Source organism: Jaculus jaculus, chromosome 1, assembly GCF_020740685.1.
Source record: "Jaculus jaculus isolate mJacJac1 chromosome 1, mJacJac1.mat.Y.cur, whole genome shotgun sequence".
Taxonomy (NCBI): domain Eukaryota; kingdom Metazoa; phylum Chordata; class Mammalia; order Rodentia; family Dipodidae; genus Jaculus; species Jaculus jaculus.
This window is the reverse complement of record NC_059102.1, coordinates 59,835,611-59,862,105: the sequence shown is the minus strand read 5'-3', so window position 1 is coordinate 59,862,105 and position 26,495 is coordinate 59,835,611. Positions and strand designations below refer to the sequence as shown.

At 43.1% G+C, this 26,495-nt stretch overlaps 1 non-coding gene across 1 annotated transcript; it reads right to left on the bottom strand.

The window, feature by feature from the left end:
- Positions 1 to 3,290: 3,290 nt before the first annotated feature.
- LOC123458050 lies at positions 3,291 to 3,497 on the bottom strand. Its single transcript, XR_006635368.1, has one exon. It is a non-coding gene; the product is annotated as a small nucleolar RNA U3 (small nucleolar RNA).
- Positions 3,498 to 26,495: the final 22,998 nt, after the last annotated feature.

Sequence of the window (26,495 nt, the reverse complement as noted above, 5' to 3'; positions counted from 1 at the left end):
AGCTAGATGTGTCCGGAGCTTGTGTGCAGTGGTTAGAGGCCCTGGTGTGCACATTCATTCTTTCTCTCTCTTTCTCTCTCTCTCTCCCTATCTGCCTCTTTCTTTCTCATAAATAAGTAAATATTCTATTTTTTAAATTTATTTGAGAGAGAGAGAGAGATAATGAGATTGCCAGGGCCTCTAGCCACTGCAAACAAACTCCAGGCTCATGTACCACCATGTGCATTGGGCTTACATGGGTACTGAGGAATCAAACCTGGATCCTTAGCGTTCAAAGACAAGTGCCTTAACCACCACTAAGGCATCTCTCCAGCTAAGTAAATAAATATTTAAAAAAAGAAAACCATTAAGATGGGTCCCATTGACAATTTCCTCATACAAGGAGGGGGGTTAAAGAGGATCATTAGACCCTAAATAAGCTTCTAGGCACTCATGCTTCTACCCCCTCCCAACTGTATGTACCTGGAGTATATAGAGAGAGCTAGGGTAACTGAAGGGGGATTCCATCTAAGCAGTTTGGAGAGAGTTGTATTCTATGCTGGGGGGAGACTCTTCCCTGATGCAGATGTTTCATGGACACCAGTGTTCCTGTAAGAAAGCCACATAAGCTCACTGGTTCACTGAGCAGGGCTTAAGGGCGAATCTTTGTTGGTGTCCTGTTTGGCGGGAGTAGATATTTGTTCAAGTTTCCCCAGAAAGTGAATGATACCCAGGCAAGCCTGGAACTTGCTATATAGCCAAGGCTGGCCTTGAACTTGCAATCCCCCTGCCTCCATCTCCCGACTGCTGGGATGACAGTCATGCATCACCATACCCAGTTAAACCCCTTCTAAAATAATGATGAAAAGTGTTTTATAGTAAATATACAAGCTATTGACATACTCATTGACCACATGATCAAGACTTACACACTGTAACAGAAGTGTATGTGCTTTGATGTTTCATGACTGGCAGCCCAGCAGATGTATCGACACCAGCATCCCCACAGTGAGCAAGTCATTGTCCTTTGCTGATACTCTGATAGTTCAAGGCCACTAAGCATTGGGGGTTTTCAGCTTCATTGTAATCTTTGGGACCTTGTCAGATGTGCAATCTGCCAGTGATTATAAGATTCTTACAGCAGGCACCATCTTCTGCCTTGACAACAATGAGTGTGTCCTGGGCTCTGGTAATCCCACCTCCTTATTCCTATGGTTCTAGGTTTAGTAACAGTTTCCTTAAGTTACTACATCAAGGGCTTATTTTACCTTCTCTTTTGGCTTCTTTAGCTCATCCAACAATAGCAGTTGTTCCTTAAATTAAATCCCCCACTTGAGCCAATTAGAATGGTTTCTATTTTCCCAATGAGACAATGGCTAACAAAGTAGTTAAGACCTTAACGTGATGTTTCCCCACTCACCCAGCTATTTGACCGGAAAGGATGGAGAATCTAAGGATATGGTCATGGAGAGGAAGATCAAAATATTGTCCCCTGAAGCCTGGCCTAGAATAGTGGAGCCTGGAAACTTAATATCTAAGAATGTGTGTGCTGTAAAATAGGAAAAACAAATATCAATGAAACAGAAAATAACATGAAACCCAGATATGGGTTTGGCAAATGACTAAAGTGGTCCTTATTGAATTGGCAAGTATAACCAAGAAACCTGAAAAAGGATAATAAATCATGACCAACTGAGGTTTCTCTTCAAAATCACAAAGTAGATTTAACAGTTAAAAAATAATTAACAGACGCCAGGCATGGTGGCACACGCCTTTAATCTCGGCACTCGGGAAGCAGAGGTAGGAGAATTGCCATGAGTTCAAGGCTACCTTAAGACTACATAGTTAATTCCAAGTCAGCCTGGACTAGAGAGAGATTATACCTTAAAAAAAAACCCAAAAATGAATTAATTGATAGTGCCAGGTGTGGTGATACACACCTTTAATCCCATCACTCAGGAGGTAGAGGTACGAAGATCACAGTGAGTTTGAGGCCACCGTGAGACAACATAGTGAATTCCAGGTCAGCTTGGACTAGAGCAAGACCCTACCTTGAAAAGAAATTAATTAATTAACAGGGCTGGGGAGATGGCTCATTGATTTAAGAAACTTGCTTGCAAAGCCTGCCAGTTTGGGTTCAGTTCCTTAGGTACCCATATAAAGCCAAATGCACAAAGTGGCACATGTGTCTAGAGTTTTTGTTTTTGTTTTATTTGCTGTGGCAAGAGGCTCTAGCACACCCATACTCATTCTCTCAAATAAATAAATGAAAATATTTAAATAAATAGACTAACCTAGGCATAATGGTGCACATCAATAACACCAACACTCACGAGGCTAAGGAAAAAGGATTATGAGTGGAAGGCCTGAGCTACAGGCCAGCCTGGACATAGAAAGACAATCTCTCAAAAAGACCAAAAGTAGCTGGGTGTGATGGTATACACCTTTAATCTCAGCACTCACTCAGGAGGCAGAGGTGGGAGGAGCAGCATAAGTTCGAGGCCACCCTGAGACTATATAGTGAACTCCAGATCAGCCTGGGATAGAGTGAGACCCTACCTCAAAAAAAACAAACAAAAAAAGACTAAAAGTAAACAAACGATTTGACAGATTAAAAACCAAAAAGCCACTGGGCATGGTGGTGCATGCCTTTAATCCCAGCACTTTGAAGGCAGAGGTAGGAGGATCGCCATGAGTTCAAGGCCACCCTGAGACTACATAGTGAATTCCAGGTCAGCCTGCGCTAGAGTGAGACCCTACCTCGAAAAACCAGAAAGAAAAAAAAAGCCTACAATTATGTGAAAAGCACTTGTCAAAATTCCTGATAAACACTCAACAAACCAGCAATAGAAGGGTGCTTTCTCAGTCTAATGAAGAGCATCTACCAAAAAAAAAAAAAAACCTACAGCTCTGATCACACATACTATTTATGGTTTCCTAGGCAAACCCATACACTGCAGGATGGTTCAGATTTGCAAAATACCTGTGGAGCAATATGAAAATACATAGCCAGTCAGTCACCTGCCTGATCTCAGGTAAGATCACAACCAAGGCAGTGACACCCACTTCCCCTACTCCAGACAACATTTTACAGAGCTCACAGCAAAGTCAAGGGGGGCGGGGAGAAAAGAAAAAAATGAAGAAAAGGCATAAAGCTTAGAAAGGGAGAAGAAAAACTTCTATATATGTAAAATAAAGTCGATACCTAGGAATCATATAGAAATAAGAGATATGTGTCTCACAGATCATGCAAAAAGTTTTTTTAGATTTTGGTTTTTTTTTTTTCTTTCTTTTTTCTTTTCATTTTCTATGCCACTCAGGCTGCATACTCTCCTTCCAGCTCCCCCAAAGAAGAGCAGGACTGATCATCCGTGGCACGTTGCAGTTGCAGGAAAGTAACACCAAAAGCTGGCTTCACGCTTAGGAGAGAACACTCCTCGTGGTTTCCGGTTCCCCACACAGTCAGAGAAACTTCTCCAGCAATGAACTATAGAAATGACCCCTGAAAGTATAGTCTTAGAGAAAACTTTTACTGGGCCAATGAACACAAAGACACTGAAGGGAATCACAGGAGAGCAGTTTTAACCTGAATGTGGAAGGCATTTTCATTATGAAACAGCATTTAGCAGGATAATGCACTAACAAATACACCAGTAGTAACAAACAAAACTTCACATGGTTAGAACACAAAAGGCTAAGTTAAAGGACAAATAAATTGGAATGTTTGTAATTCATATCATAGATAAAGGGTTAATATCCCACTATAGAAAGACTACAGAAGAAGTCTACAATCCAAGGAAAATGTGAGAAAGAAATGAATAAAAAGGAAATAGCAAAATCTCTCAAACATTTCTCAACCTCACCCATAGTGAGAGAATAAAAATTAAAAGCACCCCAAAACTTATTTTTCTTTTTTAAAAATATTTTTATTTATTTTATTTTATTATTTACAACTTCCATAATTATAGACAGTAAACCATGATAATTCCCTTCCCTCCTCACTTTCCCTTTCTCAACTCCACTCTCCATGACATCCCCTCCCCCTTCAATCAGTCTCTTTTTTATTTTGATGTTATCATCTTCTACTCCTATTATGAGGGTCTTGTGTAGGTAGTACAAGGCACTGTGAGGTCATGGATATCCAGGCCATTTTGTATCTGGAAGGTTGTGCATGTGTCGGGAGTTTCTTTGCAGTGGCTGAAGGCCCTGGCATGCCCATTCTGTTTCTTTCTGTATGTGCTTCTTTCTCTCTCTCAAATAAATAAAGATTAATAACCTTAATAAAAATGTGTTTGTACTAAACATGTATACACATTTTCCTGTTAAAAATTCTCTATCCAGGTATGGTGGCACACACCTTTAGTCCCAGCACTCAGGAGGCAGAGGTAGGAGAATCGCCATGAGTTTGAGGCCACCTTGAGACTATATAGTGAATTCCAGGTCAACTTGAGTGAGACCCTACCTCAAAAAAAAGAAAAAAAAGAAAAGAAAATTCCCTAAGCAGCCAGGCATCATAGTACATGCCTTTAATCCCATCACTCTACTCAAAAGGCAGGAAGAGGATTACCATGAGTTGGAGATCAGCCTGGGACTAGCTCCAGGTTAGACTGGACTAGAGTGAGACTTTACTTTGAAAACCTGGAGAAAAAAAATCCCCAAGCAATATAGTTCACTGACTATTTGCATGGCATTTATTATATGATATTTGGTATTGTAAGTAACCTAGAGATGATGTGTGATATTCAAAAAAATGTACAAGGTCCTATAGAAATATAACATTTTAGATAGAGACAATATCTACAGACTTTGGTTTCAATAGAAGGTTCTAGAACAAATCCTCCAGGGTTATCAAAGGATGATTATGTTCACTGAGTCAACTCACTCTTTGAACAGAGAGGACCCCCTGTGTCCTAGGCAACAGATTACAGAGAAAGAAGTCAGGCAGTGCATTCAGAACCTCCGCCCTCTCCTTGTGCCTTTGCCATGTTCCCTCACCTAACTTACCCCAACTCCGCACTCCTGCATGACGAAGAGAACACCAGGCCAGAAACCTCAAGGCTCTTCTGTGTCACCAAACTTCTCCAGCCCATCCAGGCTCACCTCCTTCCTGTCACCTCACAGAAAACCATGGCTTTCCTTCTCCTTCCTGAGTTCCTAAGTCTTGAGACTTTGCTACACACACACACCCATGATTTCTTCCATTATGTTGTCTGTCTTAATGTCATCAGCCCCCATATTCAGAAGCTTGCTAGATTCCTCCCAATATTTCTGACTGAGCCTGTCACTACTGCTTCCCAGCTATGTCTCTGTCATCCCCTCATCTCAGTCACACAGCACCATCGGGCTGTAGTCATTTTCACTGAGGATCTTTGTAATGACCCTAAATTTATTGTTGGACTCCTGGCTATATCTGCCTCAGATTATCCCACACTTTATTCCACAGCTAACTTTTTATATGTGGCTATGGTCTGGATGTGACATTAAAGTTCCCTGTTGAAACTTCAAATCACTGTGCTTTTAAGAGATGAGATCTTTAGGACTGTGTAGGTTGAGAGGTCATGGAGAGGATTAGGGGGCTAGTAAAATCGCTTGAGGGGTTGGGGAGATTGCTCAGTGGTAAGTGCTGGCTGCTTAAGCACAAGGGCCTGAGGTGAACTAAGGCAGGTTTCCTAGCACCCATGTAAAAACTGGGCATGGGGCTGAAGAGATGGCTCTGTGGTTAAGGTGCTTGCCTGTAAAACCTAACTACCAGAGTTTAATTTCCCAGCACCTATTTAAAGCCAGATGCACAAGGTGGCACATGCATCTGAAGTTCATTTGCTGTGGCTAGAGACTTTTGCGTGCTTATATTCTGTCTCTCTCTCTCTCTCTCTCTCTCTCTCCTTGCAAATAAATAAAAAATAAAACTGGGTGTGGTGGTTTGATTCATGTGTCCCCCATAAACTAAGGTGTTCATAATGCTAGGTTCCTAGCTGATGGAGATTTGGGAATTAATGCCTCCTGGAGGGAGTGTATTGTTGGGGGCGGGCTTATGGCTGTTATAACCAGTTTCCCCATGCCAGTGTTTGGCATACCTCCTGTTGCTGTGGTCCACCTTATGTTGGCCAGGGGGTGATGTCCACCCTCTGCTCATGCCATCATTTTCCCCTGCCATCATGGAGCTTCCCCTTGAACCTGTAAGCAAAAATAAACCTCTTTTTCCCAGAAGCTGCTCTTGGTTGGGTGATTTCTACCAGCAATGCGAGCCGGACTGCAACAGTAAAGTGGTACCAAGGAGTGGGATTGCTGCTGGACACCTGTCTGTGTGGCTTTGGCCTTTTGGAGCTGATTTTCAAGAGGAATGTCGGAGGATTTAAAACCTTGGCCTAAGAGATGCTTTGCAGTGCTGTAAGTACAGCTTGATGGACTATTCTGGTCTAAGCTGCAAGACCTGCATGCAGTAAGAACTGTGGACTGTGAGGTTTGGCTTATGAGGGTGAGAAAGAGTTTTGCTTGGACTGGGCTAGCAGTTTGTGTGAGAAGCTTGCTCTTATGCCCATGTCCTGGGAAGTTGTGCAGGGTTGCTTTGCGTAGAAATGAACTGGTGTGTGCAGAGGGATATGGCACAGAAAGAAAAATCTTTGGGTGAACTCTTGCCTGTTCAGCTGCAACTGAGAGATTACAACCTTTGAGACTGGGCTAGCTGACCTGTGCTGGGGCAACAGGAAGAATGTAGACTCTTTTGAAGGGGCCTGAGTGCTCCAGTAGTGTCCTGTTCTTCAAAGTCTGCTTTAATCCCCCCTGGATTAACAAATTGGCACCCTACCTGGTATCGTGGAGTATAAGAAATGCTGGAAAGAGGGTCATTGAGTTTGCAACACGGTCTTGTGTTTTGGAAATGGCCATAAGAAGTGTGAAGCGGGTTTGCTGGTTGCCTGCATAGAGACCCCATGGGGCCATGAGGATGAACCGTGGCTTGCAGTGGAGACCCAGTGGAGATGCGGGGACCATGACATGGCTGCCAAGGAGAGCTGCTGGCCCCGATGAAGTTTCCCAGGACTGAGTAGCCTAGCTGGAGGGGCGGAATTGGAACTCCAGAGACTTGTTGCTGGTTAGAGTTATTGGACTTGGAGATTTGTCACTGGCTAGAGTTGTTGGACTTGAAGCTACAGATGTTTGCCCTGGTTGTTTTAAATCTTGTATTGGTTGAATGTTTCTTTGCTATACCAAGTGCCATCCTTTGCAGTGTGAATATTTATTCTGTGCCATTATGGGTTTTTGGGGGTTATTTTTGGGTATTATGGCTCAGTTAAAAGATATTGAACTATGGGGATGTATGAACATCATTGGAATTGATAAAAACTATGGGGACTTTTAAAGTTAGAAGAATGCATTGCATTTTACATCATGTATGGTTATCAGTTTATGGGGTCCAGGGGCAGAATGTGGTGGTTTGACTCAGGTGTCCCCCATAAACTTAGGTGTTGTGAATGCTAGATCCCCAGCTGATGGATATTTGGGAATTAATACCTCCTGGAGGGAGTGTATTGTTTGGGGGCGGGCTTATGGGTTTTATAGCCAGTTTCCCCATGCCAGTGTTTGGCACACCCTCCTGTTGCTGTAGTCTACCTTATGTTGGCCAGGGGGTGATGTCCACCCTCTGCTCATGCCATCGTTTTCCTTTGTCATCATGGAGCTTCCCCTCGAGCCTGTAAGCCAAAATAAATCTTTTTCCCAGAAGCTGCTCCTGGTTGGGTGATTTCTACCAGCAATGCGAACTGGACTGCAACACTGGGCATGACCATAAATGTCTGTTACCTCAGCTGTATGGGGTGAGGTGTTGGTACAGACCACAGAATTATGGGGCTCACATAACAAACATGGAAGCTCCTAGTTGAGGGAGAGATTCTGTCAAAGAAATGCATGCCCAACATTCTCCTCTGGCCTCCACCTGTACATGCACAGGGCACACACACATTGCACATAACCCCCCCAAACACACACACACACACAGCTTGGAGAAGTGGGTTCAGCATCTTTCTTTGGCCCTTCCATTCCTTCACCCATGTCTGAGGTCACATCTAAGGTACCATCTTGGAAGCAGAGCTGGGGCCCTAAGCGAACACTGAACCTGCCCATACTACCTTGTTCATCTACCTTCCCAACCACAAAAACTGCTGGATATGGTGAAGGATCACCATGAGTTGGAGGCCACCCTGAGACTACAAAGTGAATTCCAGGTCAGCCTGGCATAGAGCAAGACACCCCACCTCAAAAAAAAAAAGAAAAGAAAAGAAAGAAGAGAAAAGAAAGAGAAAAAGAAAAGAAAAGGAAAGGAAAGGAAAAGAAAAACCCTATGAGAAAGAATGTATATCTGTTGTTTATAAGTTACCAAATCTGGAACATTTTGCTGTAGCAGCATCAATGGATGTAGAAAAGGCCTTTTTGACAGGTTCGTAGTTCCTGCCACTACTGGAAGTGAAACCCAGTGATTACTGGTGCCCTAAAGACAAACAACATGCTTCCTGTCACATCTGTCACTCTGTTGGCCTCATGCAGGATGCCTTTTTCTCAACTTCCTCTCATCCTTCACAGTTCAGCTCAAATATAACTAGTTTTATGACACTTCTCCTATCTACCCCAAAGACAGTTATTCTGATTCCTCTGTACTCTAAACTCTGTACAACCTTAGTTGTGGCACATACCATAGGGTGTGGTAGTTATCTGGACAAATGTCTTCCTCCAATACATTGTGACATTCTTAGGAAGCTATACTATGGGAATCATTTGTTTACTATACATCAAATATGTCTACTCACATTGATTAGATCATGCATAAATTTTAGGAAACTGAGCATGGTGATGCATGCATTTAATTTGGGAAGTAAAGGTAGAATGACTGCTCTGAGTTTCAGACCAGCCTGGGACTAAAGAATGAGTTCTAGGTTATCCTGGGCTAAAGTGAGACCCTACCTCAAAAACAAATTGGAGAAGCCAGGCATGGTGGTGCATGCCTTTAATCCCAGCACTCGAGAGACAGAGGTAGGAGGATTGCCGTGAGTTCAAGGCCACCCTGAGACTCCATAGTAAATTCTAGGTCAGCCTGGGCTAGAGTGAGACTCTACCACAAAAATACAAAAAAAAAAAAAGAAAGAAAGAAAGAAAAAAGAAAAAAAGAAATGGGGCTGGAAAGATAGCTCAGAGGTTTAGGCATTTGCTTGCTAAACCTAAAGGCTTGGTTTCAATTCCTTAGTATCCATGTAAAGCCACCATGCTTAGAGTGGCACATGTGTCTGGAGTCCATTTGTAGAGCCAGGAGACTCTGGTGTGTTCTCCCTCTCTCTCTGTCTCTGTTTACAAATAAATAAATATTTTTTTTAAAAAAAGGGAAACCTGGGCTGGAGAGATGGTTTAGTTATTAAGCGCTTGCCTGTGAAGCCTAAGGACCCCAGTTCGAGGCTCAATTCCCCAGGACCCATGTTAGCCAGATGCACAAGGGGGCGCACGCGTCTGGAATTCGTCTGCAGTGGCTGGAGGCTCTGGCGCGCCCATTCTCTCTCTCTCTCTCTCTCTCTCTCTCTCTCTCTCTCTCTCTCACTGCCTCTTTGTCGCTCTCAAATAAATAAAAATAAACCAAAAAAATTTAAAAAATAAAATAAAATAAAAAATAAAAAAAATAAAAAAAGGGAAACCTGCAACAGTATCCTTTATGCTATAATTGCTACATGTAGTACATTACATTATTATAAAAGACTAGACACTAGATGAATGGGGAGGGAGGGAAGGGCATCGAAGGGGTGGGAAACACTGATCTGGACCCAAATGGCAATGGTAGCATAAAATTCTGCTTCCTAAAAGGCAGACCAAATGGCTAAACCTTCACTAGACCCTTACAGGAAACACCTGAATCACAAGACACTGGAGAGGGTAGGATCAAGAATAACCTAAATCTTCTACATCTACCCTCCCTCCCTCTCCCCCTCCCCCCCTCGATCTCTCCTCTCTAACTCTTGTATATTAGTTATGTTTTTCCTCATTTTCTTAGTGGGCACTGACCTGTAACCCCCACTACCAGCATGGGGCTATCATCCACAATGAGCTTTTGATCAGAGAAACTACAAGGTTTCCTAAAACAATGACAGACTTTTGTCAGAGTACTTGATGACCCACCAAAGGTCAGTGGTAAGACCCTATTGCTGAAGACTCCATACGCAGCTGACACGTAAAATCGAACGTCACGGCTGGAAGCCAGGAGAGAATCAGTCCCCAGACAGTCAGCGTGTCTAGTGCCAGAAGGTGCTACATGGGAGACTGGGGGAAATGACCAATATCTGTCCAAGCAACTCATGGTCTAATCTAATTAGCAACAAATAATCTGGTGTGATGCCCACACAAGTGCAATAGTGGCACACAGCCATGGTGGAGAACCAACTGCTCTTGATTTGGCTAACTGATCCCCTCAGTGGTACGAGACCCATAGCTGGAGCTGGGAAACAAATCAGAACCATATCCAAACATAAGCCCACTCTCCAATATCAAGCTACCATCAATCATGGGCTACAAGAGGGCCTACACCTATTAAACTCTCTATCAAAAAAGTGTTATCTCAATTTTCCGGGTGCTAACTTACTCTCCGTTGGAGAATCTGCTTCTCTTTTTCAGATAGATGCAGATCCTAAGGAGAGAGCTGCCCCAACATACCTCAAAAGGGGCCCAACTGAAACTAAAGAAAATTGGTGAAACAAGCAAGGGTGCTGTTTTCCTGAGGAACTGGATACCAGCACAAAGAGGAAGGAGACCAACACAGAGAAAAATCAACTCCTACCAAATCAGAGAGCCAGAGCCTCAGAGGCCCCCAACACCTCAGCACTGAAGCAGACCAAAAATGAACCCAACATGGCTCAGAGAAATTTTGCGGAAGGGGGGGGCGGAAAGAATGTCAGAGTCACATGTTGGGTCATGATATGCAGAGACATTTATCGTACCAATAACTGTGTACTAACTCCACAATGCACGACCCATTTACATCAACAAGGATGGTCCATTGGGAGGGGGTAGATCATGGATGAACCTAAACAATGGTACCAAACGGCCTGTATTTGCTGAAAAGAAAACTAATAAATTAATTTTTTACAAAAAAGAATATGACAGTGCCATAATTTAGCTTTAAGTACTTAGTATGTACTTTAAAGAAAATGTTTTAAAATTTTGTATTTACCTACATATTTATTCTTTCACAGGTTCTTCATTCCTTGCTAAAGATCCTATTTTCCCCAGGCATGGTGACTCATGTCTGTAATCCCAACCTGTAGGAGGCTAAGCTAGAACTGTCACAAATTCTAGGCCAGTTAGAGCTACATAGTAAGTTTCAGGCCAGCTTGAACTATAAAGTAAAACCCTGTCTCAGTAAAGAGGAGAAAGGCTGGAGAGACTGATCAGTGGTTAAAGGTACTTGTCTGCAAAGCCTGCTGGTCTGAGTTCAATTCCCCAGCACCCACATAAAGCTAGATGCACAAAGTGGCACATGTGTCTGGAGTTTGTTTGCAGTGGGAAGAAGCCATGTACCCATTCTCTCTTTGCCTCTGTGTGTATATCTGTTGTCTGTTTGTCTGCTTTCTCTCCCTGTGTTCATAAATAAATAAAAGTTTTAAAGAGCAAAACAAAGCAAAAACAAAAGCAAAAGCCTTCTCCATCAGGGTTCTTTTTTCTTTTTTCTTTTTTTTTTTTTTTAGGTAGGGTTTTACTCTAGCCCAGGCTGACCTGGAACTCTGTAGCTCTAGGCTAGCCTTGAACACTCAGTGATCTTCCTATCTCTGCCTCCCAAGTGCTAGGACTAAAGGCGTGCACCACCACATCCAGCAGGGTTCATTTTCTATCCTCCTGATCTGCTAGTGGAAAATTCTCTTGTTTTCCTTCAACAGTTATTATTTTATTTTGCCTTCATTCCTGAAGGGTATGTTCAGTAGACAGAGAAATCTGCTTGACAGGAGGTTTTTCTTTAAATGTTGTAGAGATGCCATCCACTGCATGTGATGGGAAGTCAGCTCTGTTCAGTTCATTGTTTTTCTGGATACAGTATGATGACTGCTCTGGCAGCTTTTAAATTTCCCCTTTATCTTTGCATTTCCGGAGTGTGACTGTGATAGCCTCATTGTAATTTTCTTTGTATTCTTCTTGCTTAAGGTTCACTGAGCTTTTTGCATCTATAATTGTATATCTTACTATAACCATCAGCCCCTTTATCTATAGGGGCTGTGTTCCAAGACCTAAAGCCACAGATGTCTACAAATCTACTCTTTGTTGATTACATATGCATGCCTATGATAAGGGTTAGTTTACAAATTAGGTACAGTAAGAGATTAACAACAATAACTAAAAGCTGGGAGTGTAGCTGGGTGGCAAAGTTCTTTCCGAATTGCATTAGCAAATAATATGGTGTAGTCATGGGGCTGTAGATGTAGCTCAGTGATAGAATGCTTGCTTAGCATCAAAGCCCCTGGCTTTGATCCTCAGGACCTTAAAAAATATTATAACAATATACTAGAATAAAAGTTAAAGTTCTCTCATTCCATCATTTCCCTTTCTTAAAATATATTGTACTGCCGGGCGTGGTGGTGCATGCCTTTAACCCCAGCACTCGGAATGCAGAGGTAGGAGGATTGCAGTGAGTTCAAGGCCACCCTGAGACCACAGAGTGAATTCCAGGTCAGCCTGGACTAGAGTGAGACCCTACCCTTGAATAACGAACAAACAAACAAACAAAGTAAGATAGATAGATGGATGGATGGATGGATGGATGGATGGATGGATGGATGGATGGATGGATAGATAGATAGATAGATAGATAGATAGATAGATAGATAGATAGATAGATAGATAGATAGATAGATAGATGGTACTGAGTACTGAGCCAGGGGTGGCAGGGCACACCACTAAGCAAAAGGATCGTGAATTTGAGGCCTCACCTGGGCTATATAGCAAGACTTGGTCTGGAATAGAAAACCAAATTCTTATTGTATTGCATTAACTGTCCTTACATGCAGCTGATAGTGAAAGAGGAGAAGAGAAAGCTAGTTTCCTTTAGGCAGTTTCTTTTAGAAATTTAAGCCCAGAGAGAACTAGGAGATACCATCCCACATATCACCTCACCCTGGCACAAGAATGAAACTCTTGGCAGAAATGAAACTTGTGGCTGATGGGTACTGATCTATAGCACCCTCTGCTGCCCTTAATCTAGCACGTTCCCTAGACAGGTAGCCCAGGTGGGCTGGCTCTGGGGTCTGCCCTCCAAACCTACAAACCCTTGCTTATAAAGGCTCCTATCTTTTTCCTGTTGCTAGCTCCACCCAGCTCTGCTTAACTCTACTCTGCTTTTCTGGCTCTGTGGGACACAAAGTGACTCTAGCTTCCCCCTCACCCAGCCTGGCAGGGTGGGGAGCATACATAAAACTGTTTCTTGGTCTGGGCGAACTCTTCTGCTTGCCTCTGCTTCTGCTTTATAGTTTGGAGTAAATTCTTGCTTTAATTACATGCATGATTTTCCTCTGATCTCTTAATCTATCACGTGGGTATTTCCCTGACACCCCAAACCTACCACTTGGGTGATTTCACTAACTCTCCATGTGGGTGAATTTCACTGGGTCTGCTACCTGTGTAATCTCTTTAAACTCTGGGTAACCATGAGTTTAATTCATGAGTAATAATTTTATTTACTCTTTTTCTTGGTCTCTGCTTTGATATTTTCCCTCTTATTTTTCCCTAAACCTAACCATTTGCCCTCTTAACTTTCCTCCACAGGAAAGGCCGTGTCAAATGCCATATGTGTTCCTTCTAAGTCTCCCTACATATAACCTAAGTCCTATCTTCCACATGCTTGTAGCCCTACCTTAGTCTTTCCTTGAAAACCTCAGTTTAACTCCCCTCCACGTGCTTGCAGCTTTATTCCAGTCCCCCCGCCAAAAAAAACCTCAATTCCTCTTAAATGAATCTTATAGACTATGCAATGTTTCCACATGAGAGCATGTTTCCTACTTCCCACATATTTACGACTTTGATCTAGCTCTCCTTCCTAGACCCCAACCCCCCTTAAATAAACCCCACAATTTGTGATTTCTCCAAAGATAAATTTAATAATTCATAAATTATCTTTCTTGAATCTGTCATTATCAATTCTTTGTTAAAGGTAGGACAGAACCCAAACTTTGAGTTCATAAATTTGGGGTAACCCCCTTTTAACCTCCAAGTTCTGCATCAATAGCAGGTTATTGAAACCTTGGAGAGCAAAGCTGGGCATAAGCAGGACTGCTGTGAGTCTTCAAATACACCTCCTCTCCAGCTCCCTCTCTCTTCTCCTTCCAGTGTTCTAATGACACGTGTTAGATGTTATGAAATTGTCCTCAGGTTCCCAGGGCTTTTTCTTTCTTTCTTTCTTTTTTTTTTTTTTTTTGGTTTTTCGAGGTAGGGTCTCACTCTAGCCCAGGCTGACCTGGAATTCACTATGGAGTCTCAGGGTGGCCTCGAGCTCACAGCGATCCTCCTACCTCTGCCTCCCGAGTGCTGGGATTAAAGGCGTGCAACACCATGCCCGGCTTTCTTTCTTTCTTCTAACATTTTTCTTCCTACTTTTCTGAATAATTACTACTGTTAATTTCTTTTTTTTTTTTTAATTTTTATTTATTTATTTGAGAGCGACAGACACAGAGAGAAAGACAGATAGAGGGAGAGAGAGAGAATGGGCGCGCCAGGGCTTCCAGCCACTGCAAACGAACTCCAGACGCGTGCGCCCCCTTGTGCATCTGGCTAACGTGGGACCTGGGGAACCGAGCCTCGAACCGGGGTCCTTAGGCTTCACAGGCAAGCGCTTAACTGCTAAGCCATCTCTCCAGCCCTGTTAATTTCTTTATCAAGTTCACAGACTCATTTGTCTACTCCACCTGCTGATAAGCCTATCAGTGAATACTTTCCGGTATAATCTTTCTTCTTTTGCTTTTTCTTTCTTTCTTTCTTTTTTCTTTTTTTAAAGCATTTATTTTTGTTTTTATTTATTTATTTGAGAGTGACAGACAGAGAAAGAGGGAGAGAGAGAGAAACAGAAAGAGAGAGAGAATGGGCGCCGCAGGGTCTCCAGCCACTGCAAATGAACTCCAGATCCATGCAACACCTTGGGCATCTGGCTTACATGGGTATTCATTCAGTAATCAAGCCTCGAACCCGGGTTCCATAGGATTCACAAGCAAGCACTTAACCACTAAGCAATCTCTCCAGCTCCCCCCAACCCACCTTTTTGTTTCCTTTTTATGAGAGAGAGAGGGAGGGAATTGGCATGCCAGGACCTCCAGCCACTGCATTCAAACTCTAGACGTGTGCATGTGTGCTTTTTAGGCAAATGCCTTAATGGCTAAGCGATCTCTCCAGCCCTTTTTTTTGGGGGGGGGCTTCAAGGTAGGGTGACACTATAGCTTAGGCTGACCTGAAATGCACTATGTCTCAGGGTGGCCCCGAACTCACAGCGATCCTCCAGACTCTACCTCCTGAGTGCTAGGATAAAAGGTGTGTGCCACCACACCCGGCTTTTGTTTTGTTTTAATATTTTATTTTTATTTATTTATCTGAGAGATAAAGAAGGGGAGAGAGACGGAGACAGAATGGGCGCGCCAGGGCCTCTAGCCACTGCAGACGAACTCCAGATGCGTGCACCCCCTTCTGCATCTGGCTAATGTAGGTCCTGGGGAATTGAACCTGGGTTCTTTGGCTTTGTAGGCAAATGCCATAACCACTAAGCAATCCCCTTCAGCCCTTTTTTTGTTTTTTTAAAGTAGGGTCTTGCTCTAACCTAGACTGATTTGTCACCTGGAATTCACTATGTAGCCTCAGACTGGCCTCAAACCCTCAGCGATCTTCCTATCACTGCCTCCTGACTGTTGGGATTAAAAGCATGCACCACCATGCCCCGCTTCTTTCTTTGTTACCTCCCTTCTCTCCTTTCCTTTCTTTTCGTGTGTGTGTGTGACTAGAGAGTGAACCCACAGCCTTGTACCTGCTAAATTCTGCCACTGAGCCCTAGCCACTTCTGACATATTTTCAAATTTAGAACTTCCATTTAGTTTTGTAAAGTTTCTGTATTTCTGCCAAGGTTTCCTATCCATTCATTGCAAGTAGCTTCTTTCCATTTATAAATGTAATTATAATACCTGCTTTCAAATCCATATCTGTGATAGCCAACTACTGCTTATCTAGAGGTTGATCTCCACCCACTGGCTTTTCTGATGGGAATGGGCTCATAATTTTCTATTTATTCACAAACTAGGTTTAGAATCTATTCTGGGCATTATAACACATCCCTCACAACCTAGTTGCTTTCTAGTTCTCTTTCTTTTTTGGAATTTCTTCCTTAGGCTTTTAGTAACTCAAGGTTCCCAAACCTTGTCCTCTGACTCTTCAAGACAGTAATGTTGGGGGTGATGGCTCAAGACTGTAATCCCAGAATTTGGGAGGCTGAAGCAGGAGGATTGCTATGAATTCAAAGGCAATCTGAGATAAAGTGAAACTCAGTCTCTAAATAAATAAAAATAAATAAACAAGAAACATTTTTTTAAAAGACAGTAAGGTGAATTCCAGGTCAGCCTGGGCTAGAGTGAGACTCTACCTTGAAAAACAACAACAACAAAAAAAAAAAAAAAAACAATGATTCAGATGAGGAGGTAATATGATGGAGAATGGAATTTCAAAGGGGAAAGTGGGGGGGGGGGGAGGGAAGGAATTACCATGGGATTTTTTTTTATAATAATGGAAAATGCTAATAAAATTTAAAAAAAAGTAAGGGCTGGAGAGATGGCTTGGTGGTTAAGGCACTTGCTCACAAAGCCTATGGACCCAGATTCAATTCTCCAGAACCCAACATAACCAGATTCACATGGTAGCACATGCGTCTGTGTTTGTTTGCAGTGGCTAATGGCCCTGATACACCCATTTTCTCTTCCTCTCTCTCCCTAATAGGTAAATAAATTAAATTAAATATTTTTTAAAAAGTCATTAAGACTGTGTATGAACACACACATTTTATTAGCATTTTAAATGGCATAGGTTGGGATGTACTCTCAATTCAAAGCTGTAATAAACAGGAAATTAGCCTGTGTTAAGCAAACATTACCACTGAGCTACAAATCTAGCCCTTAATGTTATAACAATATTTGATGAATAAAGATTTTATACATATATATGTGTATATATTCATCATAAAATAATTACCACAATCAAATTAGCACTTTAACTGCAGCCCATATATGCTGTGCCTTAGAGACAGAACTTGTTAAGCTAGTAAGTGAACTTTGTAACCTTTGACAAACATTGACCCTTTTCTCCCACTCAGAAGAATCTGTCCACTGTCATTCCCTTCTTCAAAATGTCAACTTCCTTCTTCTACCTCCTCTGTACTCTGAGAACTCTGGTAATTTTCTCTTAATATTTCATCCAGAGTTTTGTTTTATATAGATATTGGGTGTTTTTGTTTGCTTGCTTGCTTTTGGGTTTTTGGAGTAGAGTTCCACTCTAGTCCAGGCTGACCTAGAATTCACTGTGTAGTCTCAGGGTGGCCTCACTGTGATCCTCCTACCTCTGCTTCCTGAATGCTGGGATTAAAGGCGTGTGCCACCATGACCTGCTAGACTTGTTTTATTTGCTAGAATTGTTTTATTTGGTTTCGAGAAAGTGGTTTGCTTTGAAGTCCAGGCTAACCTCAAACTGGTAATCCTCTTTCCTCATCCTCCACAGTGCTAAGATTATAGACACGTACTACATATCCAGTTAGTTTTTATATTTTTATTGTTATTTTGGGGGAGTTTCGAGGTAGGGTCTTGGTCTAGTCCAGGCTGACCTGAAATTCATTATGTGGTCTCAGGGTGGCCTCAAACTCATTGGGATCCTCCTACCTCTGCCTCCCAAGTGCTGGGATTAAAGATATGTGCCACCATGCCTGGAAATTTTTGTAAATATTTATTTATAAGTGAGAGAAAGAGGCAAAGAAAGAGGGAAGAAGGGAGAAAGAGACAGAATGGGTGTGCCAGAACCTCTAGCCTTTCTAAAGAATTCCAGGTGCATGTGCCACCTAGTGCATCTGGCTTATGTGGGTATTGGTGAATTACACATAGGTCCTTATGCTTCACAGGCAAGTGCCTTAACCGTTAAGCCATCTCTCCAGCCCTATTTTTAAATTTTTATTTTTGTATTTATAAAGAGAGAGAGAGAGAGAGAAGGGGCACACTAGGGCCTCTTTTCACTGCAAATGGACTCCAGTATCTCTGTGCTACTTTGTGCATCTAACTTTACATGGGTACTGGAGAATTGAATCCATGATAGCAGGCTATGCGTGCAAGCACCTTTAACACCTGAGCCAGCCTTAGTTCCTTTCTATATTTTATCCAGAGTTTATAGCTGTTATAGATGTTCTATATATAATAGGAGCTTACTTAACTACACCAGCTGTAGACCTAACAAATATTTCTAGCTCTCTGTCTTCTGGGCACATGGATGAATCGTGTTTTCTGTCCCCCTTAAGAGTGGGATGGCATGTGAGGTGTGACTGGAAGCTATACCTTCATGTTCCATATGGTGGTTGTTCCGTCAGACTGAGGCTTGAATTGACAGAGACATCAACCAATCCTTGTTAAGATGTATTCTGGGGGCTAGAGAGTTGGCTTAGCCATTAAGGCACTTGCCGGCGAAGCCCTAGGACCCCGGTTTAATTCCCCTGTACTCACATCAGCCAGATGCACTAGATGTCATGTGCATCTGGAGTTCCTTTGAAGTGGCTAAATGCTCTGGAACACCCATTCTGTCTCTCTCTGCCTCTGTATCTCTCTCTCTCAAATAAATTAGTTTAATTTAAATGTATTCTGGGGCTGGAGGGATGGCTTTGCGGTTAAGGTGTTTGCCTGCAAAGCCAAAAGGACCCAGGCTTAATGCCCCAGGACCCACATTAGCCAGATGCACAAGGGAGCGCATGTATCTGGAGTTCATTTGCAGTGGCTGGAGGCCCTAGCGCACCCTTTTTTTTCTCTCCCCTCCCTGTTCTCTGTCAAATAAATAAATTAAATATTTTTAATGTATTCTGAACAATACTGAGACAAGTCCCATGTTATCCTAGTTTAACCTAACTATCCTGACTAATCCACACCTCATTCTGTTCATACTTGTATTAGTTCTTGGGTGTAAAGCACATATGCAGGTATGGTGGCTTCCTCCCAGTACTAGGGAGACTGAGGTAGGAGGACTGCTATGAATTCCATGCCACCCTGGGGCTATAGATAGAGTTCCAGATCAGCCTGTGCTAAAATGAGCCCCTGCCTCAAAAAAAAAGCCAAAGTAATAAAAATAAAATATATATGCACGGCTATATTCTTTTGGAGGGTCATGGGGAAAATATCCGCTCGACTTTCAGACTTCAGAAAGCAGCATCCATTCCCACATACTTCATCTTCTAGCCCCTCCTCCAGCATCAGAGCAGGCTCTGTGGTGTCTTCCCTCTGGCCTGTGTCTCCTTCTCCAGAGACCTTTGTGACTTTATCAGGCCTACTCTGATATCTGTCTTATCTCAAGACCCTCAACCACATCTGAAACATTCCTTTTGCTCTATTAAGTAACATATTCAGAGACTGGAGAATGGGGAAAGATGTTTTTTGGGACACTATTGTTCAGCTTACCAAAAAAAAATTTTGCCAGGCCTTTAATCCCAGCACTCAAGAGGCAGAGGTAGGAGGATCGCCATGAGTTTGAGGCCACCATGAGACTCCATAGTGAATTCCAGGTCAATGTGAGCTAAAGTGAGACCCTACCTTGAAAAACCAAAAAATGAAAGAAAAAAAAGAAAGAAAGAAAGAAAGAAAGATGAGAGAGAAAGATTCACCAGTATCTAAGACAATAACTCAGATATAGAAGGTTCTTGATAAATGTGCAACAATTAAATAAAATCTTAGCTATTAATGCTAGTACCACATGGGAGCTTGTTAAAATGTAGACCTTTGGCCCACCCCCAGACCTACTGAATCAAAATCTTCATTTTAATAGGATCCCCAGGTTATTCTCATGTGTGAGACAAAACACAAAGTACTGAGGCAAGTAATTTAAGCTAAAAACAGTAGCTGAAATATATGGAGCCCTTGCAGCACTGGTTTTCTGTGATTCTACCTCAGCATGCTCCCTGATGCACCTCTCACCTCAGCAGCCTGAAATTTCAGGCTCTTCCTCCAGCACATACTTTCTGCCCCAAGTCTTGCTTCAAAGCTGGGGGTCCCTGAAACACAGAGGTTAATGCTTCTGGGACAATCTTCACAAGTGAGAACCCCGTGCTGGTTGGTGAGTCCCTCTGTCTCCCAGACTGGACAGTTCTAAGAGGCATTCTTTTAGAAGAAATCTCAATCATGCTCCCAAAAGTATTTGGCTTTTCATCCCTTCCTGAGATCACATAAAAAACTGGTCTCCAAATCTTTGCTTTCTATAGCAGAAAACCCACTGCAGTGCTTGCTCCATGCCAAGCCCTCTGCTATGAGCTTTATGCCATGTCTGCTGTCTTATACCCACATAAATCCCATGAAGAAGAACTATTTTTACCCCCTTTTTGATGAAATTTTAAAAAGCCAGCTGTGGTGGCACATGGCTATAATCCCAACATTTGAGAGGCTGAGCCAGAAAGCAAGGTGTGGTGGCACATGCCTTAAATCCCAGAACCCAAGAGGTTGAGGTATCACCATGAGTTCATAGCCAGTATGGCTACAGAGTGAGTTATAAGTCTGCCTGGGATAAAGTATGACCCTCCCCCCAACCCTTCAAAAGAGAGCAAAACCAAGGCAGGAAGATTGCCAAGATTTACAGGCCAGTTTAGGCTACATAGTGAGACCCTGTCTCAAAAAAAAAAAAAAATCTTTTTTTGGTCTTTCAAAGTAGGGTCTCAGTCTAGCCCAGGTTGGCCTGGAATTCACTATGTAGTATCAGGGTAGCCTCAAACTCACAACGATCCTCCTACCTCTTCAGTGCTAGGATTAAAGGTATGCACCACCACGCCCAGCCTCAGAAATAATTTTGAAAAAAGATGAAGCCAGGTATGGTGGCATATGTCTTTGGTCCTAACAGTCAGGAGACTCAGGTAAGTGGATTAATGTGAATTAGGGCTTCAGGTCAGCCTGAGCTGCATTGAGACCCTGCCTCAGGAAAAAAAAAGATAAAAATTTTTTTAATTATTTATTTATTTATTTGAGAGTGACAGACACAGAGAGAAAGACAGATAGAGGGAGAGAGAGAGAATGGGTGCGCCAGGGCCTCCAGCCTCTGCAAACGAACTCCAGATGCGTGCGCCCCCTTGTGCATCTGGCTAACGTGGGACCTGGGGAACTGAGCCTTGAACCGGGGTCCTTAGGCTTCACAGGCAAGCGCTTAACCGCTAAGCCATCTCTCCAGCCCCAAAAAGATAAAATTTTAACATTCTCTCTCCCTCCCTTCCTCTCTCTCACTCTCTAATAGATAACTTTGCGAGCAAGTACAGGATACTGCTATATGAAAGCAATCAGCCTGACAAGATGTACACACCTGTGCAATGGTAGCACCCAGGCTAGGTGGGTAGCCAGTGGATCTCTGATGTGCTAAGAGATCCACTCAGTGAAAAGGAACCTATAGCTGGAACTGGGAGCAAAGTCAGAATCCTATGGAGAACAAGATTATGGACTCCAGTGAGAAGCTGATCTTCGGCCAAAAGAGAGGCTACACCCATCAGAATCTCTCTAAATTAACAATGCTTATCCATAATCTGTTTTTTTCTTTTTCAGAAGGCAGAAAAAAACAAGGACGACCAAAATCTATCAACAAGACAAGAAAAGATAGCTGACTCCTTGTCAGGAGATGAACTAAGTCTTGCACATCAGCTAGGGCACAGGTGAAACCACAGAGGAGTTGGTGAGGTGAACGAGAACGCTGCTTCCACGGCGAGCCTGACAACCTGCGCGGGGTGATGGAGACAGACACTGAGGGTACTCAAAATGTACCAAAGCAGAAATCCAGGCACTGCTGAGAGCTCCACATGAAAGTAGACTTAAAACACACCAACCAGGGATCAGAATTTTGCAGAAGAAGGGGCAGAAAAATTGTAAAAGCCACAGGGTGGGAGGAAATATCTAGAGGCACTGTCCCCCCCACAATGTCTGACCGCTGCTCTCCTCTCACAACTCATAACTCACAACCCCATGGTGAATGCCAGCAATCCAACTGATAAGGGCCGTCAGTGAAATAGGGGCAGAGAGGAGGGAAATGATGGTGCCCACTCATGATGTGTTTATAGAAAGCTTCTACTTAATAAAATATTGTGTATTACAAAAAATTATTTGGCTGGGTGTGGTGGCACACATCTTTAATCCCAGCACTGTGGACGTAGAGGTAGGGGATCGCTGTGAGTTTGAGGCCACCCTGAGGCTGCACAGTGAATTCCAGGACAGCCCAGGCTAGAGCAAGACCCTACCTTGAAATAAATAACCAAAAATAATTATTTGCCAGGTATGGTGGCACACACCTTTAATTCCAGCACTCGAGAGGCAAAGATAGGATTGCCATGAGTTCAAGGCCACTCTGAGACTACACAGTGAATTCCAGGTCAGCCTGAGCTAGAGTAAGACCCTACCTCGAAAAAAATAAAAATAATTTATTGTAGAGAGGAAAAGACAGGCAGAAAAGGTGAGTATGAGTACACCAGGGCTTCCTGCCACTGCAAATGAACTCCAGACACATGTGCCAGATGGACAAGGTGGCACATGCATCTAGAGTTCGTTTGCAGTGGCTAGAAGCCCTGATGTGCCACCCATTCTCTCTCTCTCTCTCTTTTTATCTGGCCTCTCTCTCTCTCTCTTGCCTCTGCATATGTGTATGTGGGGCACACCCACATATATACAAATGTACACACACCACTACACACACCCATACAAAAATAGTTCAAGTCAGGCATGATGATGGTGCACACCTTTAATCTCAGTACTTGATAGGCAGAGGTAAGAGAGTATTGCTGTGAGTTTGAGGCCAGCCTGGCCTTCAGAGTGAGTTTCAGGTCACCCTGGGCTAGAGTAAAAGACTGACTCTAAAAACAAAATAAAAATCTCTCTACCCCTACCCCCTTAAATGAATAAATACTAAAAAGGGCTGGAGAGATATCTCAGTACTTAAGGCACTTACCTGCAAAGTCTAAGGACCTGAGTTTGATTCCCCAGTACTCATGGAAAGCCAGATATACAAGGTGGTGCATATGACTGGAATTTGTTTACAGGGGCTAGAGGCGCTGGAGTGCCTGTTCTCTCTCTTTCTATCTGCCATCCTCTCTCTCAAATGAATGAATGGATGAATAAATAAATAAACAACAACAAATCTTTAAGACCTGCATGGACTATAAAGCAAGTTCAGGGCCTGTTGGCACAACCTAGTGAGACCCTATCTCAAAATAAAAGAGTGCTGGGGATATAGCTTGGTGGTAGGTCTTGCATGTGTAAAGCTCTAGGTTCAATCTCCAGCACTAAAATCTGAAAATGGGCCCAAAAGAATAAATGTCTCATTCTTTTTGGACTTTTACTTGACAGAAAGAGAATATGGACCCCAACTTCCCAGCAGCATTGAAGTCTAGATTGCTGGATCTGTTGAGTCCATCTCTGATGGCCATCAAAAGAGAAGTGAGTGGGCTAGAGAGATATATTAGTGATTAAGGTGCTTGCCTGCCAAGCCTACAGTACACACACAAAGCTGGATGCACAAAGTGGCACATGCATCTGGAATTCATTTGCAACAGCTGGAGGCCCTGGAGCTCCCGTTCTCTCTGTCTCTCTTCTCTCTTTCCCTTTCTCTGCTTGCAAATATATAAGTAAAATTTAAAATATATTTTTTTAAAAAAGAGAGGTGAGTAAAACAGGGTCAGGTGCCTGTCCAGAACCTGTGTCATCCTTCCCTCCTAACAAAACCCAATTAAAGCCAATGTTCTCTCTTATGTCCCTATATGACCCAGGCAGAGGAAATTCACCTCTAGATCTAAAAGTACAATCAAACCAGTCCTTCCTTCCCTCCCCAACTTCTGCTCTCCCTCTCCTTTCTTCCCACACCTCTTTCTTTTGCTTTCTTTTTTTGAGGCAGGGTTTTAGGTTTGCAGCCCTGGCTGGTCTTCAATTAACAATCCCCCTGCCTCTGCTTTGCTTCCCGAATGCTAGGATTACAGACATGGGCCAACAGGCCCCACTTTATAGTGCTTCTCACTAGGGCACAGTTAAAATTTAGCAGAAGCTGGGTGTAGTGATGCAGACTTTTAATCCTAGTGCTCCGGAGGCAGAGGTAGGAGGATTGCTGTGAGTTCGAAGCCAGCCTAAGGCTATATAGTGAATTTCAGGTCAACCTGGCTAGTGAGAGACCCTACCTTGAAAAAAAAAAAAAAAAAAAGATTCATCAGAACAATTCCCAGTTTTGTGGAGCAGTCCTGAACATTGCAAGATATGTGGCATCTCTCCATGCTAGGTAATCCCCAGCCAGTGAAAGGTCTTTCATTTTGCTACTGACTGTGACAACAAAAAATTTTCATACTTTTTTTCAAAACCCTCATGGGCATGCCCTTTTGTTGAATCTCTGAAACTCCAAGCCAGTCTTCAATAAATAACCATTGGCTTCTGTCACTGGGCCACGAATGAGACTTAGATCCACCCAGTCAGGTTTTAGGAAAGACTTGTTTAAGCCATGAGTATCTTCCCTTTTCTTGTGTTAAGGACAAACAAGAAAGCTCACAGCACCACCATCCCAGCAAGTATTTTCCACAGGGGAAGATACGCAGCCCTAGGATGAAGCTGAAGCTGGGACTGTGGGACTGGGGGCGGAAGGACAGAAAGGGTGTGGAAGAAGTGGACGCTGTGAATAGCAGAGAGGAAAAGCAACAAGAACAGCACACTGTGATCCAACGAAGTCCGAGGCCCTTCGGGTCGGGAGCCTCTTTCTCTCGCACCATGCTGCCTCCCTGTTACACAGATGTGCTCAGTGTCTGCACGGGCTCAGAATACTGCAGCCAAGAGAAGCCCGTGCTCATGTCCTCACTCTGCTCCTGCACTCCTTCTTCAGCACTTTTGTCAGGACTAGAAGCGGCTTGTGTGGCCCACCCTACTCCCCCACACACTCAGTGACATCTGGAATTGCCACGCTGCTGCTCCACAGCTGACAGCCACAGCAGGAAGAAAGCAGTTTTGACTTTCCAGTTTACTCACAGCAGAAGCGGAATAATGGAGGGCTCAAAAACATGAGCACATGATGCAGCTCAAATCCCAGTATTGCCACTGAATAACCTTGTCACTTAGACTCTTGCTTCTCTTTCTTTTTTTTTTTTCTCTTTATTTTTTAAAATTTTTTTGTTGACAATTTCTCTAATTATAGTCAATAAATCATGATAATTCCCTCTCCCCCCAACTTTCTCCTTTGCAACTCCACTCTCCAGCATGTTCCCTCCTCCTCTCAATCAATCTGTCCTTTATTTTGATGTCATCATCTTTTCCTCCTATTATGATAATCTCATGTATATAGTGCCAGGAACTGCGAGATCATGGTTATCCAGGCCATTTTGTGTCTGAAAGAATGCATTGCAAGCAATCCTACCCTTTCTTTGGCTCTTACATTCTTTCTGTGGCCTCTTCTGCAATGCACCCTGAGCCTTGGAAGGTATGATAGAGAAGTTTCAGTGCTGAGCACTCCTCTGTCACTTCTTAGCACTATGGTGCCTTGTGAGTCATTCTAAGGGCACCATCATCAGAAAAGAGAAGCTTCTCTAACCAAAAGTGAGAGTAGCATTAACATATGTGCATGAACATTAAGAGAAGTGTTTGCTGGACAGTTTTGTGAGCATCATATGTAGATTTAGCCAGACACCAGCAGGTGTTATACCTCTAGGGCTCATGACTTCCCCCATCATAGGTTTTCAATATCAGGCATGTGTTCCCTCCCATGGAGTGGGCCTCCAGTCCAATTAGAGAGTGGTTGGTTTCCCCCATAACAAACATGCTACTATTGTACTCATTGGCTAATTTGGCCTGGCTGACCAAATTTAAGGCTTGCAGTGTCCACTGTTGTTTATCTCCACCAATGACTTCTCTCTCTCCCATGGAGCTACATGCAGTGTAGTTTTTTCCAGCTGGTCTACACAGAGGAGGTTTTCAGCTCAGCTCCAGCAGGATTTCTCAGTCACTTTACAACCCAAGCATGTGCAGTCTTCAGCAATGGGGTCTTACCATCTATTCCTGGTGGGAAACCAAGGGCCTTGGCAATGGCCTATAATGTTTTGGGGGCATGAAGGACCTCCCTAGCCAACAACTCATTGCAATGTATCCCATCCCTGGCACTGAAAATTTTCTAGTAACAGTCTATGGCTTCTGAGTGAGCCATTGTCCAAAACAGTAGGTCTTGGGCTGGAGAAATTGCATAGTGGTTAAAGCACTTGCTTGTTAAGCCTAAGGACCCATGTTTGACTCTCCAGACCCCATGTGAGTCAGACATACAAA